Source organism: Amblyomma maculatum, chromosome 3 (assembly GCF_055883805.1).
Source record: "Amblyomma maculatum isolate TAMU_Amacu chromosome 3, ASM5588380v1, whole genome shotgun sequence".
Classification (NCBI taxonomy): Eukaryota; Metazoa; Arthropoda; class Arachnida; order Ixodida; family Ixodidae; genus Amblyomma; species Amblyomma maculatum.
The window spans coordinates 108,548,477-108,567,237 of record NC_139346.1 but is presented as its reverse complement, the minus strand read 5'-3'; the positions used below and the strand labels follow the sequence as shown (position 1 = coordinate 108,567,237).

The 18,761-nt window shown below is 41.1% G+C and overlaps 2 long non-coding RNA genes across 2 annotated transcripts in view; one reads left to right on the top strand and one right to left on the bottom strand.

Annotated features, from left to right (window-relative positions):
• Positions 1–13,714: 13,714 nt before the first annotated feature.
• LOC146195528 (uncharacterized) lies at positions 13,715–17,579 on the bottom strand. Its single transcript, XR_014705583.1, has 3 exons — positions 17,295–17,579; positions 15,412–15,854; positions 13,715–14,852 (listed from the first exon to the last, which is right to left on the bottom strand). It is a non-coding gene; the product is annotated as an uncharacterized LOC146195528 (long non-coding RNA).
• A 211-nt stretch (positions 17,580–17,790) lies between these two features.
• Positions 17,791–18,761, top strand: part of LOC146195526 (uncharacterized) — a 142,605-nt gene continuing 141,634 nt past the window's right edge. Inside the window, exon 1 of the long non-coding RNA XR_014706027.1 lies at positions 17,791–18,140. This is a non-coding gene — a long non-coding RNA (uncharacterized LOC146195526). The remainder of the gene's footprint in view (positions 18,141–18,761) is intronic.

Genomic DNA, 18,761 nt, shown 5'->3' with positions numbered 1-18,761 from the left:
ATTAGTCGATGCATTGAGACTGCCCTGTCAACCCTTACTTTAGTTTCATCTGTCGTGATGGGCTCGTTATACAATCGAACTTTTTACAGGCAGTGACTATAACAAAGTCCGCAAGCAATCTCACAAAGAATTCGGTCCCACGTCACTGCGACCGTAGAGGATTCCAGTATAAAGTTGTTCTTACCAGACTGGATGTAGGCAACCCTTAACGCGCCGCTGTTGAGGAGCTTAACTTCTAGTAACGTTGGAGAAGCTCGTGTCGCAGAGAAACCAGTGCCAGTGGCATCATCACGGAAAAATCCTGATTGGCCGATAGGGTCTTGACGTCACAGCCACATGAAACGGCGCGGGGATTTAAATCAAACAGCTGCAATGCTCACGTGAAACGCAACATCGCACGTTTAAAGAAAGTGATTCGTGACATGTAATACAGATTAAACGCCGCTACAGGTCTTAAATGGTTAAACTCTATGAAGTGCTTTCGCCAAAAAAAAAAAACATTTTGGCGTAGATTACTGCACATTCGATTTGCGAGCCAGGCATGTTACCGGCCAGTTACACATTTTTATTGAACTCAGAATATACACTATTTACACGAGAACAGCCAGTTTTATCTGTGTAACATAGCGAAAATTATTTATTGATTTTAAGTTTTCAGTCTACAAGAGCCAGTGAGGTCCTGTTTGGTTTGGTTCGGTTTTGGGGTTTAACGTTCCAAACGACTCAGGCTGAGAGACGCCGCAGTGGAGGACTTCGGAAATTTCGACCACCTGGGGTTCTTTAACGTGCACTGACATCGCACAGCACACGGGCGCCTCCACAAGTTTGATAACTTCAAACTATCTTAGCCATTATCTTACCATGGCTTGCTTCAATTATTCTGTGGCTGGCCGTGCGTCAAGATCTGTGTAACGCACCACCACATTCACGGAAAATCAAATATGACCACCATAAAGATTATCGAACAGCTCCTCTAGCCTTGAATTTGTCGTTCTGCGATATACTGGCTGAGGAGGCAGTAAAACGCCTGTGCAATTTACTCGTCTCGCCATCTAGCACTGGCGCATATAGTGTCCCAAATTGGAGCAAGTGAGAGGAGAGCGCCAAAGCTGTAGAGCGCTGCCTTGCTAAAAGTTATGCTGAAGGCGAAGTAACTACCAATGAACACACTTTGAAAACTGAAATTATTTTTGGTGTTAGGAAAATTCCGTCACTGGTTTGGTTTGTGGAGTTTAAAGTCACAAGGTGACTCATGCTATAAGAGTCGCCAAAAATTTCATCGCTATGGTATAGAAAACTAGAATTAGCCAGAGGTGGTTAGCTGTCTTGGATAAAAAAAAATCTGGTGCAATGTTGGTGATATCAGCTATGGTTCGGAATAATGCCCCGAGTTTTTTGTGTGCACACTTCCGGGCGGATTTTGACAGGTGCGACATCGACATGGCAGTAGTGCCATGCAAAAGCCCCCGCACAAGTGCGGCTGATCTGATGGTCAAACCTTGTACTATGCAAAGTAGTGTGAAGCAGCAAGTGCGACACGTGCCGAGATCGCTCTAATCGGGCGATGAAAGATGGCGGGGAAATGCATTGCAAATGCGCGAACAGCAATTCCGGGAATTTTTTTTTTCTGCTTTTTTCAGGTTATCCGGTACTCGCAGGCTTGCATTTCGAGATGGCAGGAAGCGCACCTTCACGATAGATAGTACGTATCGGTGCGGACAAAAGTGAACGGAGCGCGCAATTTCCTTTAAAACTTTTTCACGCGTAGAAACTGGCAGTCATGGTATGTGCGAACTGGTAGTAGACACCAGTGCCCTTGCACATGAACAAATATTGCTTTTTTATCGGCAGTGCAGAAGGCGTGATTTTAACTTGAACGTAAAAGTGTGCTCCATTTACTTATGTCCGCACCTGTACGTAGTACATAGCAATTTTACTAGTCTAGTAACATTGGTACATAGTACAAGCGTACTACTATTGTCTCCTTTTCGGCTTCTGTACAGTCTGCACAAGCACAACACATTAAATTATCGTTATCTGGTCATAATAATCATGCGCAACTAAAAAGCATGACCATGCATGTCTGCTAGGTTATACTCCTCTCCCTTTCTTTCAAATATCCGCCAGTGAATTAGGACCGATTCCAACAGAAAATCTCCTCAGAATGCCCCAAAAATTACCCATCGGGATTTTTAATCTCCCCAGGACATCTTTTTCCCAAAACATATATAGGAAACATCCCCACAACCAGCAGTTCCCGAAACTTTCTCAAGGAAGGCCGTGAAAGGTTATCTCGTGATTTCTTGGCTTCTGTTTGACGCATTCCACTCTTTTTGGTTCTACAACATTAGGTTATCGTTTTGTCCTTTGTGTGCGACATTTCATGCTTTTGGCACGAATGCGTCTCTAGTTCTCTCCTCTTACTGTATGCAGTGTGCTGAGCAGCACACGTATGCATGTATGCATCATTTAATACACATTATAGCGCTACTATAATGGCATACAAAGATTAACACTTATTGCAGATACTGCAGGTTTCCGGTAGTTATAAAAAAATCTGAAAAAACACAGGAGCACCTGGGAAAACACTGGAATAGCTATATAAACGTATACAGCAAAGTGCAAAGGCATATAAACAGAAACTTCTGAAAACAAAAGACAGAACATGCATGCAGAGGTCGTATACGGTAAGCGGTTGTGGGAAACTATATCTGCAAGTCGAAACCTCCCGCCTGCATTAAAGGACTATAGACACCAAATTTTGGTGGCAATTTTCTTCTTGTGAATGATGCGTATGTCATGCCTGTATATCGATCCGCGCATTGTGTTTGCTTACGACCAGGAAATAATTTATAATTGAATTTTCTTTTCTCACCAGTTTCGGTTTCGATATCTGAGAGTTGGCTGTGATGTCACAATCATGTCTTGATGCGCGGCATGAAAAACCAGCGATATAATCGCTCATTCTTCACTTGTAATGATTTCTGTTCTTAAAGCAGGCTGGCTTTATCATTGCAGTAAATTCGAATGACAGGGCAATGATTATATCGCTGTATTTTCATCCCTTGCGTGACCAAGATTTGACTGTGACGTCCCAGCCATCGCTTGGCTCTAGAAACCCGAAACCGAAGCAGGTGGGAAAAAAATTGATTATAAATTATTCAGCAATCGTAGGCTAATGTGACGTGGTGATCCATCTACAGTAATTTTCTAGGCATTGTTGCAAATAACAATACACGAAACCAAAAATGAGGTGTCTGTAGTCTAAAACGCAGAGGTTTCAGAGCAAGCATCAATGACGCGATAATGAAAAAAACTTGGCTGGCGAAAATGAAAATTGTCTAAAGCAACATACGTTGAGAACGTTCATAACGGAAAACCAGGGGTGAAAGATGCAACAAGAAGCAGTAATCGTTCGTTTCACATGATCTGTCCTGTGCACCTTCGCACATCGCAGAGAGCGCTCCAATATTCGCATTACACACTTTTAACCGCCCTGCGAGCTTTTGTTTCGCTGTGACTAAGGGGCGATGCTGCATAGATGCTAGGAGAGGGGAAGCAAGGGGGATATATGTGTCTGGCACCCACCAGAGCGTGTGTGGGAAGAGATGTCAACACGGCACACAATTAAGTAATCCTGGCCACTGTAGTAAACCCAATAAGCCAAGTTAATCCAGGGCACATGGGCAGGGAGATTGGGAGGGGAGGGTGCCACTGGCAGTGCTGATACATTACAAACAAGGTATTACATCTGCTCCCGGATGGCAACGTAACGGCGAAGCAAATAGTGATATGTCACTGAAGACTAGACAACACAGTCGAACCCGGAACATCCCAGGGATTCGGATTTTAAGATTGTGATGCCCTGGGTAAGTACGAAGTCTCAAACAAATCCCAAAAATTACCATACCAAGGGAAACAAGGAGACATCAACAAGTCCCAAACAATACTGCTCCAGGATATGTTCGGGGTGTTTTGGGAGATTATTGGATTGTTTAGGATGCTTTCCTCGTCACACGCTACTAAATTTTTTTTTTTTTTCTAGGCCCTGCCTTTTGCAGCGGCCTTTTAGGAAGCATGCAATTAGTATGTTCTCAAAAAAGAACTGTTTCGTTCTCCCTTTAAAAATAGTTCTAAGCTCATATTGATGTTCTGGCCGAAAGAAAATGATATCAATGTATTCAATGAATGCACGTCTGCCGAAGCAACTTTCGTGGGAATTCAGCACTGCTGTAGCCTGTAATTAAGTTATCTGCATGCTAGTCCTGGGGCATCGCTTTAGACGCACAAGGAATGATGCATGCTACGTAATATATTAGAAACTCATGCACGCTCCTAATTTTATGCACAGATTCACAGGTTACAAAGCACTGAGCAGTCGCAGGCTAGCACGCGTATCTCAGGTATATACTCCTCCACAAGGGCATTAAGGTATGTGCATGTACTGGGCTGTAGATCAGTGAAGGTATCCAAGGCGAAAATCCTAACTGGTCCAGTTGGTTTAAGGAACAAATTTCTAGTTCATACCAGTTATTTCCCAGCTAGATAACAATGGATCCCCAACTGGGATCGACCAGTTAAGGTTTTCACCTGGAAATATATTCTCGTGTAGTTATGTATTTTATTTGCAGTGAGTTAATCAGGGTTGCATGCAAAACTGTTCATTGAGCTCTTTCATTTCTTTTTCGACAATAAAAACAAAACGATTAGTTAGAGCAGTTGTGTTCTTCGGAGAAGTTGAGCGCCCCGCTTATCTATCGCAATGACTTTTCGAAGAACTAATGATTGACATAGGACCTTACCTCTCATATCGTGGTAGGCTGCATTTTATGCAGCCTACTTCGTGGCCTTTCCTATATTTTCCGAAGGAGCCAATTTTTACGTTTCAACAATGCAATTATATGCTTTTGTTTGCTGTTCATATGCTCTGAAAAACCACAACAATCATTTTAATCCCCTAACATATTATGCTTGGGACGCGCAATAGAAATTTTAGTTAGCAATTGAGTATCGTAGCAGGAATGGCGCCAATTATTTCTAGCTGCAATGCACAGTATGCCTTTTGTTTTTGGCGCATTATCAAAATTGTGTGCCTCTTGTTCACTCGCTTTCGCGCGACATGGTGCATGATCCTAGACAACTGTCCTGCTGTGTATTTAACACGGTCCTAAGTAAAAGTAGACGGAATGGCCCACCAAAATCCTCCTTTGGAGATTAGAACATATCCCAGAAGGGAGCTCGCAGGAACATCCCGCTGATTACCCTCTTAGGGTGTGGGGACTTAAACGGGACGTCCCTGGGAGTTGGTGTGTTGTCTGGGTCCTGATGATAATCAGGATAGCGGCCACGAAGACCACACTGCAGTTATTCCAGCCATCGGAGGCGCTTTTGGGTAGCGGGTGCGTGCTACAAGTCGTCCATTTGCACGAGCTCCACTGTCGCATACATCACCCGGAGAACCCACATGGCGGTGCCATGAAGGACCGTGAAGTAAAGACTCCTGAGGACATGCCAATAATTTCCATTATGGGAGATTTGGATGTTCTATGGAAGTCCAAAGAAGGCCCACAAATGTCTAACACATCCCAAGTGAAACAAGAAGTGACTTCCTCAGGACGTCCCAAACAATTCCTCTGTGGGACAGGTCTCGGGTGTTTTGGGAGCTTATTGGGACATTGTTTAGGAGGCTTTCCTCAGCATATTGTTCTTCTAGGCCTCGTCTGCAGGGGTCTTGCAAGAATCATACAATTATGATGTCTTCCAAGAATTGTTTCCAGTTCTTTACAAAATAATTTTGAGCTCATGTTGGTGTTCTGAGCGGGCTCAACATGCCATCTTTAATTTGTGTTGCAACAAAGCAGGGCTGGTGAGGATAGAATATTGAGGCAGAGTTGAATTTTAACAGAAAAGTGGCTGCTGTGCTGCGGTTGACCATCCTCAATGTTATTTCCATTTAAGCTTCAATGTTTAATTTTGTGTTTTGTATTTTTGCAAATATTCATGTTTTTATCTGTTTTATTGTAGTTTCTTGTAATTGTGGTTTATTTGTTTACTTTTGATTACATGACTGTATCTCGCCTCCCCATGTAATCCTCGAACTGAGAGCCCTTAGGGGTATGTTGTATAAATAAAATATAAATAAACTATTTTTCTTGTACAACTTAATGAGCTGAAATATGCACTGATTCAACCCAGATATATCTAGCTGAGAAATAGTATCTATGTATTCGATGAACGCTTGTGTGCCGAACCAATTTTCGGAGGCATTATATGCTGCAGCCTGTAATTCATATGCATGTCTAGTAATGGGGCATTTTTCAGGCGGAATGTTGCAGTCTACATATAATAACACACAGCAGAAGCTCACACACACTCCAAACTCGTACGCACACATTCATATCTTGCAAAGCATAGACAATGTCACCATCTTGTAATCAGCACTTTACTCAAGTACTTCAGTATATACTAATCCACAAGGGCCTTGCGGTATGCGCAGGTAGTGGACTATAGATAAGGAGTGTTGTGTAAATATTCTCATGAATAGTCATTTATTTGATTTGCAGTACAATTAATCACGGTCACATGCAACATTTTGTTAATTGAGCCCCTACATTTCTTTGTTGACAATAAGAATAAATCGATTAGTTAGAACTGTTTAGCGTCCTTCGATGAAGTTGGGCGCCGCGATTGTTCAGTGCCATGCTTAACTGTTGCAAAATGAGCCCTTTTGTTTTTGCAACATGTAATTCATACTGAATCTTACCCCTTATATTGTAGTAGGCTGCATGTAGTGCTGTATATTACCTTTTTATATATTCCAGAGGAGCCAATTTTCACGTTTCAGCTAATACAATTATGAGCTTACATTTGCTATTTGTATGCTCTGAAAAACCACAATTGATAATCAGTTGCCATCTCCCACCACAGACTATGTTGAGGAAGCGGAACTGAAATTTTAGTTATCAACTGTTTAGTACCGTAGCAAGGATGGCACCGATTATTTTCAGCTACAGTGACGAACCGTATATGGCTTCTGTTTTTGACATTACTAGCAAAATTGTGCGGCTCTTTCACTCGCCTTCTTGCGATAGGTGCATGATCCCAGACAACAGTCCGGGAATGTATTTATCATGGTTCTATAAAGGGAATAGTAAATAGAATATCCCAGGCAGATCCTCCTCTGGAGGTTGGAACATATTCCAGAAGGGCGCTCGCTGGAATATCCCGCGGATGGGATGTGGTGACTTAAACGGGACGTCCCTGCAAGCTGGCGTGTCGTCTGGGGAGCCTTACCGTGAAGCTGGGGAAGGAGCTGTGGTGCATCTGAGCTGCATTATAGTTACAATGGGAATAGTGTGAGGACACTTAGGCGTGCACTCAATCACAAACCATGGATTCGACGAAGCCCACAACAGCCCAGGAACAAGAGCAATGGCCAAAGCATGCTAGAAGTAGTGCGCGAGGAGCCGAATGCTGCTCAAAACCGTGCCCAAGATGGATGCTTTCCAGTGAGGAAGCCGGGTTGACAAGTGTGTATATGGGACAGCCGCCATAGAGCACTTATGCAGCCCACTGGCTGGGTATCACCGTAGCAGGAACAATCGCAGGCAGGTGCGCACTGAGGACATGAACACAATATTCCATAATAGTATATGCTGACCCGGGCTGGCATGCACAAGGAAAGAGGATGAAAAGACTAATTTACACTTCCAGCCAAGGTCCAGCTGGAAAATGCAAATCAAGATGGAGATTCAACTGGAAACATGCTTTTCCAGCTGGAGTGAGTACACCTGAGAAAAGCCTACAGAGAGTCCATTTTCATTTGGGAATTGGTTTAAGTACTTTCTCAATGCCATAAGGCTATCTGTATATTGGCATGTGGCTGCTTAGCTAGCTCTGTCTTGACAAATTTTGTGTACAAAGACAGTTTACTTAATGAGCAACATATATAGGAAGAGAATAGGTGGGACAAGCACTAGGGAGTAATTACCTTAAATCGAGAGTCAGCTAGCCAAAAGCGATGACTGTCAAAATGTTCTATATACTCCAAATTTACATGAATCCAAAACAACTGGCTGCAAGCATTTCCATACAGCTAATCCTACATGAGAGATTTTTTTTCATTTCTTATAATGAAGTACTGTACGTACACTCAAGGGGTCTAATGAAGAACTGATGCATGCTTAGTGGTGGCACTGGAAAAGAAGAAATATGTCAATGGTAATCTTAGTCTCATTCCTTGTTCATTATCACAGATCTCAGAGCAAGAATGTGCATCAATTTTTCGTCTAATTTCGCAAAATGTTTGGCGACGGTCTTTTAGTAATTAAGCAAGCACATTTGCAGAAAGAAAATTCGGACTGCTGATTTTTCAGACATGCTTATTCGGACCTCTTTGTGGCACCGTGACATGCTCGATAGAACTAGTGCTGAGATTTTGGATGCATTACAATTGATTTTTCAATTTTTCAGACTGAATTCGTATTCACCATGACAGTGCTGCCAATAGCTATGGGCTTTGAGGTTTGGCTATTGGATCCATATAATTCGTATAAGGAAACATTAATTCAGACTTCAAGGAGGCCAAAAATGTTATAAAATAATGAAAATTCGGGCTAGAAAGGAACCGATTAAAAGTGAGGCTATTATTATCCAGGGGTTATTTCGTGCACACGAGTGGCTGTGAGTTGTAGACATCCGTTGTCAAAACCTGCACTTTTCAATATTCACAGAGCTCACCTGTGCAGAGCCTCATCTTCCAAAATAAGGAAAAGTTTTCTTAAGTTGACCATCAAGGAACACAGAAAAATGTTCTAATTTTCGAATGATCCTAAAAGACTGCCAAAATCTTTTGAATCACGATAATTTTACTTAATGAATGATAGTGATATATTGTTTTCAATACATTTGACATGCAGTGGCAATTTTTCACAGTTATGTCAATTGCCTTGCTTTATGCACATTGTCAGAAATGTTAAAAAAAAGATCCAAAATGTATAAGTGCCTCTACTCCTTTTTTGAAGTGCGATGCGATAGCAGTTTACGTTGCCTCTTCACAGTGACCCCGCCGCATTTTGAGGATGCCTCACCACACAGCCTGTGAAGACTATGCAGTGAATTCACTCAAAAATTCATCATGGGCATAATGCAACACACCACTGAACGCTGTTATCAGAATTAAACTTTCATTACTCATGTTATGCAATATTATGCTGCCATATCTGGGGCCTAGTCATAATCACTCTTACAAAGCAGAATCGCATTGACATCTGAGGATATGTAGAAGTGTCATAAATGTATCAGTATCAGCATTTTGTTTGAAGTCACCACCACATTTACCTTACATATGTTACAGTTGTGATTTTGTGAGAAAGCAGCTACATTCCCAAGAAAAAGCCTGAACTCACACAGAAATGGTGAGAGAAATGAAAAGAGAAGTAAGGTGCATATTCAAGACTTCTTAACATATAGTAGCAAACGGCAAAAGATCAGAGACAGCTCCAATTGTTACTATAGCACTTTGTAATGATGGGATACATTGCCCCATAAAGGTTTACTGAATCATTACAAGAATGTCTGTTCCAAAATAAATGTGCTGATTTTTATGGATAACTTGATTCAGACCCTCTGTCCAAGCTTACCTTAAATTGAGAAAGAACGAACATGCCCATGAATACAATCACAAGGTTGCCCAGTACAGTTCCTTATCTGCACTGTATAGTCACGCAGCTACAATTACAATTGGTTATTTGTTATGGCTGCTTAACATAATGCATTGTGCCCTTGCTGTGCAATAAAAGTAATCCCGGGCATTTTTTTCTTTCACCTTGCCCAACAGTCAATGAAAGTTTTTTTAAGCTAGTGCCTATTTTTGAAAAATACTTATTGTGCATGGTGCTTACAGAATGAGACAGCTGTGGCGAATGAATTTGCTGGTGATCAAAGATCATGCACCAAATCCAAACACCACAGACTGAACAGCATATATGTACACTATGTGACTTTTCAGGCACTATCAGGGGACATAATATGAGTTGTTCAGGGCCTGGTCTTCTTCCCCTGAATCATACAGTTATTATTGTTGCTGCATGCATAGAAATTCTTAGATAACTGATAGCAAAATAAATTGTATACCATTTGAAAAATGATCTTCAAAGCCTTCCTTTCACTTAGGCCATGCTTAGCAAATGTCAACCATCTCTGCTCAGCCTGCACCACATGAAAATGGCACAGGAGCTGCCTGACGTCTAGCCTGTTTTCAAGTTCTTCCTTTTCCGTGGCACTGTTGTCAGTCATGAAACTTTCCGGTGCCTGCAGGTGAGAATTGTTGACATAGTGATAGCTTTGTGACAGGCCCCATTATATAATACAAAACAAGAAACTCATTAAATAAGAAGGTGACCGTTCCAGTTCTCTTGAAATATTACTAGACAGAAAAATATTAGAAGGTAGAGCATTCTATTCAGACACAGTTCTGGGGAAAAGGCTATTTTTAAATGTGCTTGTGCGGGTCAAAATTGGTGCTAGTGCATGTTTCTGTGCGTGTCTAGCTTGCATTCCTCGTAATGTGAGCTTTGATGCATGCAGGTATCTTTATTTCTACTTTGCCTTGTAGGCACTGACTTAGCAAGGTAAAGTGACTAACCCTCCTTCTGGATTCCAAGGTGTGTATTGCTATGCTGATTAATAAGCATAGAAGGTGTGTAATTTCTTCTGCGCTTGCCAAAAATAAACCGCACAGCTTTCCTTTGCACACGCTCGAGTTTTATGATATCTTTTTTATTATGTGGATTCCATACAGCCGCCAAATACTCAAGTTTAGCTCTAACACAATTGTTATATGCAAGCTGTTAAGTACTGGCAGGAGCAGCGTTAAATTTTTGCTTCAGGAACCGCAGCTCTCGCACTGCTGCAGCAGAAGTTTCTGATAGGTGTTTCGACCAGGTTAATTTGTAAGTGTAACTCCAAGGTGTATATAAAAATCTACCTCTAAAATGATATTGTTACGAAGCTTATGTATAAATGTGCATGAGTGTAGCTTTCTTGTTACTCTCAGAAATACCATGAAACACTACCTTCCATTGCTTTTATATTTGTTTCATACTTTAACAGAGATTGGTCAGGCTCATTACTTCATCTTTGCAATTTGTACTGTTTATCAGCTTGTGGCTGTAAATTTAAGAGAAATGAACTCCTACTGACCTGACAGATTGGGAAAACAAAAAGTTATGCAGCATTCATTAATTACAGTATTCTTTTTATCAAACAAGATGTAAAGTCCAATATATTATGGTACACAGAATCTCACACCACTCCTTACAGCAACATTCCTAAGAGCTGTAGGCACCGCTGGTATCCAGTGCTGGTATTGTTAAGCAATGCCTCTATTTGCTACTTTTTCCGCAAATAAAGCATATGCACACCCATATTAATGCAGGAATGCAAATAACCGCTGAGTTTACTACTTCCTTTGCCCATCTGCCTCCATCACTAAGAAAATTTCAGCAGGGCTATCTTTACTGCTACATGCACACAAAACGGAGTTGAAAGAAACAGATGCAAAAAATAAACGGAGTTGAAAGAAACAGGTGCAAAAAAAACTTGTTCAATATAAGTACATTGGAGCGATCATTTCCACCCATGTGGTTACTACAGTGACAGCGATGAACACCCCAGACAACCTAGTGACTGGTGCAGAAAGTCACATTCAGAAAGGACACATGCTCAGGCAATGGTCAGCTTGCAGTTAGTGTGGTACTAATATCATCATTGCAAAAACAGGTGCTAAATTTGTGCATGGTACGGAAGCAAGGAACTCTAAATAATGAGAAAAAAGCTTTGGACTTGCATGAGCAAATCCTCATAATATAATGAAAACACTGCAGCTTTCAAACCCTGCTAAAAACACTGCAACTTTCGAATCATTTGACAGCATCCCATGACTGCAAATCCTACTCAGCAGCAATTGTGGGCCTCAAGATGGGCTCACGGACGCCGTCGCTTAATTGTAGCAGTTCTATGCACGATGGGCAGCATCTATATGTGACCGGAGAATGAGCGAGTCTTATAAGCATCTCATGCAATAAAATATATTCTCAAGGACCTTCGATGCCAGAACTTTAAGGACATTGAGACCAACGCTTTTGGGACAGTGTCCACAAATGGAGCCAGGGCAGAGCTTTGCCTGAATAAGGGAAACATGTAGGAAGCCATAGCCATAGACGCACAGTGCAACAATCGTGGCAAGAATGCATATACAAGATGCTTACAAGGAATTAAAATAACAAAAGCAAGTATAAAAGGTTCTTCAATGACAACTTTCCTTGTGTGGTTCCTATAACACTGATCAGACAAAAGCATTCAACAGCACATATTAATTTCTGCAGTAGGGTAATCTAAGCTTAGCATGAACTAGACTGCAACTGTTTTAATCCCTTGCTAACCTGTGTAGTCCAAGTATATGCTAGCACTACCTGGCATCTCAATAAATGATGTGCAATATAACTTACACTTTTCCAGTGCCCCATCTCACAGCCTTCAAAGCAGAAGGCCAGCTGTCCTTGAGGAGTTTGAAGCCAGCTCAGTAGCTCTTAGTAGTCGGCTAATGTGGACAGTGACTCCAATATGGGGTACTGCTCCGGCTGCTATTGAGGTCATCGTGACAGTCATGCTACTCCTTGTTGAGCCAAACCTCAAGATTGGAGTCACCACGAGAATTGACAGCTACCTGCTTCTCCCTCTGAGCACATTTTCACAATGACTCCTTCAAACAAAACAAATTTTGACGTCTTGGCGTGGCAAAACACGGCAGCATAGCATGCATTACAAAAGAAATTATTGCCCTTATGAGACACCGAAGGAAAATAGAAATTGTCCTAAATCTGTGGATTACTACTATATAGATGAAAACTACATTTTTACTAAATAAAACTTAGTACGATAGGAAAGGGCACAGAATGAAAGATGGGCAACTCTTCAACCGGCTGTCTTTACAGCTACATTTCATTTCGTCAGGTGAGGTTCCTTTATTCAGTAGCAGAGAAAATGAAGTATTATGCCCCTGAGTAATATAGTAACTTTATCCATCACTTCTAGTATTGCTCTTTCATCTCGCCAGGAAAACAAAAAGAATATACAAAATAAAATGAAACAAACCTACAACATAGAGTCAGGACTGCTGTAGCAACTTTATATCAAAGTAAAAGAAAGTAAAAAGAAAAAGCAAAGGAAGGAAAGAAAACATTTTAGCAGCTTACCAGTATCACTCAAAAGGAAAGTGTATAAGTGTAATTGCATCCTACTGGTACTTACCTATGGGGCTAAAATGTGAAGGATAATTTCTGCTTAGGATGAGGACAATGCGGAGGACTATATGGAATGGAAAATGGTAGGCGTAAGATCAAGGTAGGTGTAACACAGCATGCAGAGTGGGTCAGAAAAGTAACCTAAGTTACTGACGCTCTAGTCAAAATTAAGAGGAAGAAATGAGAATGGACAGGACATGTAGTGTGAAGAGATTATTTATAACCGATGGTCACTTGGGGTTAACAAATTGGATTCCGAGGGAAGGAAAGTGTAGCAGGGGGCAGCAGAGAGTTAGGTAGGTGGATGAAACTAGGACAGGACCGGGTTAATAGGAGGAAAATGGAAGAGGCCCTCGCCCTGCAGTGGGTATAGTCTGGCTGATGATGATGAAAAGAAAAATATTGCAATGTTTACTTCTATTTAATGAAACAAGTTTTTCTATCAGACATATTATATTTTTTTCATGAGAACAAAATGCTGGTGGTGTTGTCATTAGTATCCCTTTAGAATGTTGCTTCAAAATGCAGCTCTGGGTTTTTATTTGACGATAGCATATACTTTACTGAAATTTACACTGTAATATTTTTTTTCTTTGAATGATTACTTTCATGAATTTTGACAGCCATGCGACACTTATTTCATTGCAACACAAATCAATTTTCAAGTCTCCCATCTCTATGGCCTCGGTTTAGGTTATTTCTACAGGCAATACTGCATTTTCAGTGTCAAAAGCATTTCATGTGCATTGATACCAACTCCTTGCCTCACTATAGCAAAATTACGACTGTATTACAGCATCTCAAGCATTTCACATTAACACTCATCATTTTCAAACACTGTGCATCACCTTCGGTTATAAATATGAATGTTTTTAAATAATCTTTATGACTTCTCTGCCAGGGCCGGCCACACCTCAATCGGCGCCCTTTAATTGCCAACTGCTGCCAAAACGACCCTTCCCCTTCACACCTCAGCCATCAAACTCTTCATTTTTATATTTACCTTTTCTTGATTCATTTTTTTTTCTAGGAGATGCCTGATATTAAATCGAAATTATTTTGACAGTTTGTTAATGTGGACTGTGTATTTCGATGGCTGAAACCTGAAGGGATGACTGCGAAATAATAGCGCCAGCCAGAAGCCATCACCATGACTCCGCCCTATAGGTTATACAGGTCCCAGCATGTCACAGACCACTAACATTACAAATGACTGATAAAGTCTAAAAACACGTACATTAAAATGTCTATCAGTAAAAAATTAAGTTTAGCTGCATTTTCAGGCACCTTCAGTTAATTCTTCTAGAAGGTTGCGCATACGAAAAAAGTGCAAATTATGGCTGTCTGATTGATATCAACCTTCATAAAAACCAGCCTTTAAAAAGCTATTTTTTTTTTCATTTTTCTTTGTTTCTTCTTTAAAGCTTTCACTGCACACATGTATATATAGCATTTCTGCCATCCGTTTCTTTGACAAATCGTCTTGGTGCTTCAGAGAAGACATATGTAGCCATGGGTTGTCATACGGAACATTAGTTTTCTTCCAGTCTGCAACAAGGGAGGGAGGAGATTTCAAAATAAAAATAAACCGTGTGTTTAACATAATGCCAGAGACAGTAAATCCAACCAACCTCTGTCCAAAGTAGCCACAGCATTGCACGAAATTTTATCCACAATCACATCCATGAACATAGCAACAATACAGTGGCAATAAAATCATTCTTTACACAAAAAAATTTTATCCACAGTCACATCCATGAACATAGCAACAATACAGTGGCAATAAAATCATTCTTTACTTAAAAATAGAAATTATTGAATTTTGTCCGCCAATCTTGATTTTAGCATTCATAATTAGAATTATTTCTTTTGTCCAAAACAAATTTTTTCAGCAGCTGAGTAATTAAAGGATCACAGCACAAACTCCTGCGCTCCCAGAAAGGAGATTATATATCAAGGCACTTAGTCGATGTTCGGATCTGTTTTCGAGCTCATAATCCTTTTTTTCTTCAAAGCTGCGCTCTCTAACGATTTGTTTCCAGCATAGAGCAAGCAGTAAAGAAACGGTCACCATACAAAGGACGTGCTGAAAAGAGTTTTAACTTACCTCGTCTTTCATATTCTGGAGCCTTCTCTTGATGCCTTGCGAATGGATCACACGCTTTTCAATAATATGCCTTCTCGCAACCTCTTGTACACACAGTACACACATATAGTTCAGTATACCACTGGTAAGTTTCAGTTGTTTCAGGCCTCCAGAGTCGCTGTCTGTGTACAAAACGCTTTTGTGGAGTTCTTTTGTTTGGTCTGAGTATCGCAGAAGATGGAGAGCTGCTGCGCTTTCAGTAGCAAGATGGTGCTCAGGATACAGCTTGATGACACATATATGCCGAGTCGTGGTTCTCTTCGAAGAAAGGGGTTGGTAGTCTTAATCTGGTAGTTAGCTTTTTAATTTTATTGTCAATGATTGCCTTGCACTGTGTTGAGTACTTGCTTGTTACATTAAATAGTTTATTGAGGTGGCACCTCCCCACTTTGTTTCAAAACATTCTGCAAAGGACAAATGTTCATCCTATTACATACCACTTTTCTTCAATTTTATATGTACATTTATATGCTTAAGAAAACTGGTCTTGCATATGTAGCGACCGTTGTTAAAAATGTCGCTGTGCAAACTACTGGCCTATTTTCATTCGGATCCTATTTCAATATGCTCTGACAAAATGTATATATAACATGCTGCAACCTTAAATTTATTGTACACAAAATATACAGATAACATAATGCTTTCAATAAGACATGCAGGAAACTGTTACCATCGGCACCAAATCATGAATGTTTCTGAAACAGCACTTCGTTCCAGGTAAGGTAGCTTTACTGCACTGCTCTGACCTGACTTCACACAATCTTTTTCTTGTTTTTACGGTGTTATAAAGTTAGAATCTGAGATCTGCTAACCTATACTTGTCTCAGATTTCCCAGGTGAAAATTATAACTGGTATAATTTCGTTTGAAAGCAGAATTGGTGCCAAGTGGAATTCAATTGGAATCCAGCTAGCTGGTATATGTATCTGGGAATTGTTCCCTAAATTAATTAGACCAGTTACGATTTCTACCTGGGTTAACAAAAGGGTAGGCCAAAATAGCGTTGCTATATATGCCGCATAGCTCCAAGTTTAAATAGACATGCATAAATTTCTTACAGTATGAATAGAGAATGCGTGAAAGCTAGGAGAACGACCGGCGTCAGGCCAGGCAGAGCCCTAATCCTTGTGCCTCGACCTCTTTCACTTCTATTTATGCACTGCGCGGCATAACAATATCAGGTAAGTTCTCTGAGGATATAACTATACCCCCCAGTGAAAAAAAAAAAAAAAAGAATAAAATGAACGACAAGGTAGCTTTTCTATACCGCGAGTTTTCAGATGAGTTTAACTGCCTTGAAGCTAAATTGAAGTTCCAAAATATGAACTTTTAGAAATAGTAATGATCAAAGAAGGTAGCTGGGCTAGTTGGTGGGTTTTATTTGTTCAATACTAACCATAAATGTTTTCAGATCCAATCCAAGTGACTGTAACAGTAACTAGCGTGTAGCAGAGAAGGGACAGCGACAGAAGGCTACCGACGGGACAGCATGTAGTGTTTTAGAAACAGTACTGCAAGAAAATGGTTAGCATTGAACAAATCAAACCCACCAACTAGCCCAGCTTCCTTCTTTGATCATTACTGTTTCTAATAAAAGGTCATATTTTGGAACTTCAATTTAGCTTCAAGGCAGTTAAACTCACCTGAAAATTCGTGGTATAGAAAAGCTACCTTGTCGTTCGTTTTATTCTTTTTTTTTCACTGGGGGTATATTTTTTATATAGTTCACGCAAAGTTTGCCGATCATGCTCGAATAGCAGTTCTTTTTGGTGGGCTTGTCGGTGACGCGGGTTTTATTCGCTTAATTCTTGACGGCGCTAGAGCACGTCAACTTTGCTGACTTACCTTTGGCATTTGCAGTATACTTTTGCGAACTAGCTCGATCCATGCCGATTTTCTAGCAACGTTGTAGCGTTCACAAATCCCAAAGCTTCCGTTTCGCTGCTGAAATCGTATAGTGTTTATTTTCGAAACGGTAAAGTCCCGGAGGCACTGCCAACCGAACTATCGAACCCAAGGCTGCTGACGCCCCACGAGGCGGTCGTGCTGAGTTCAAATGATGAATTCAAACATGGAGGAAGGAAGTTCTTTCCTTCCTCTACAGTGAACTAGAATACTTCCTCCATAGATTCAAAGTTGGCGCGAACGGCGCACCCGACGTAATAAGCACGGTGGTAATAAACGTATTACTGTTTAAAGGTTTCATTTTATTATTACTGCATTTGCATTTATGTACTGCACTATATAATACAACAAAACGCAGAACTTTTTTGATTTCATTTCGTTATTTTATTTTCAATAAACGCTTCGTATCATGCCATTTCCGTGCTTCCGTGCTGCGACTACGCTGCGATACAATACGGCCAGCGGATCCGGCCATGAGTGGCAAATGGCAATGTATTTCGGCGAGGTCTTCATCAACTGTGCGTTTTACGATTTGTAGCGGTAATGTCAGGTGAACTCGTTTTGCTGCTGTTCAAGAATGTCACTTCCTTATTTCGTGCCTGCCACAGTAGACGCAGAAACCTCTTGAGTTAACTTCAAGCTGAGTAACGTCAAGCCGGCATTGTGACCATGTGCGTCGTAGTGTGTGCTTGGACTGGAAGGTAGGACCAGTAGAATCACCAACTGCACGTCGTCATGCTCGAGCAGTCATTCCAGACCAACGCTAGATCATCTCGATAACGGAAGGTGAGCTCTTATTTGCACGGAAGAGGCGACCGGTGGCAGGGGTTGAGAAACTGTGCTAAGGTTCCTTTGTTTATCACAAATACTGGCGTCAACGCTCCGGCGACGCGCAGGCTTTTGATGAGTGTCGGTTCTCATGCTAACGTTCCCTGGGTGTGTGGGCACGTAATGCACGTGCACTAGCTCACGTCAAGCGGTAATGACATAGGATAAGGCATGCATTTTTCGGTAGTTCTCACTACAAAGTTCATGTAAGCACAGTTTGTATGAAATGCGTTTCAACGTTGTCAACTCAAGAATGCCGATGACTGTTTCGTGCCTCTCGCGGAATGATCCGTGGAATTAGTTACATGAAGATAGCGGGTTTTATCGCAGCAAAGGCTAGCCAGCCTGATGTAACGCACAGTTTGTATGCAATGAATGTTAGCGTTCATCAACGCAAGAACTCCGGTGATCGTTTCCTCCGACGACCTCCGGGGTGGTGGACCGTTCCACATGGTAGCACTGCACAGCTTCATTTCTCCAGAAGTGCATGAATTGTCTCCCAATAGAAGACCCCTTGTTGGTGAGAAATTCAGTTGAGCTCATTGGATTTCTTCAACAGGCCGCGCTTATCAAGTGTTT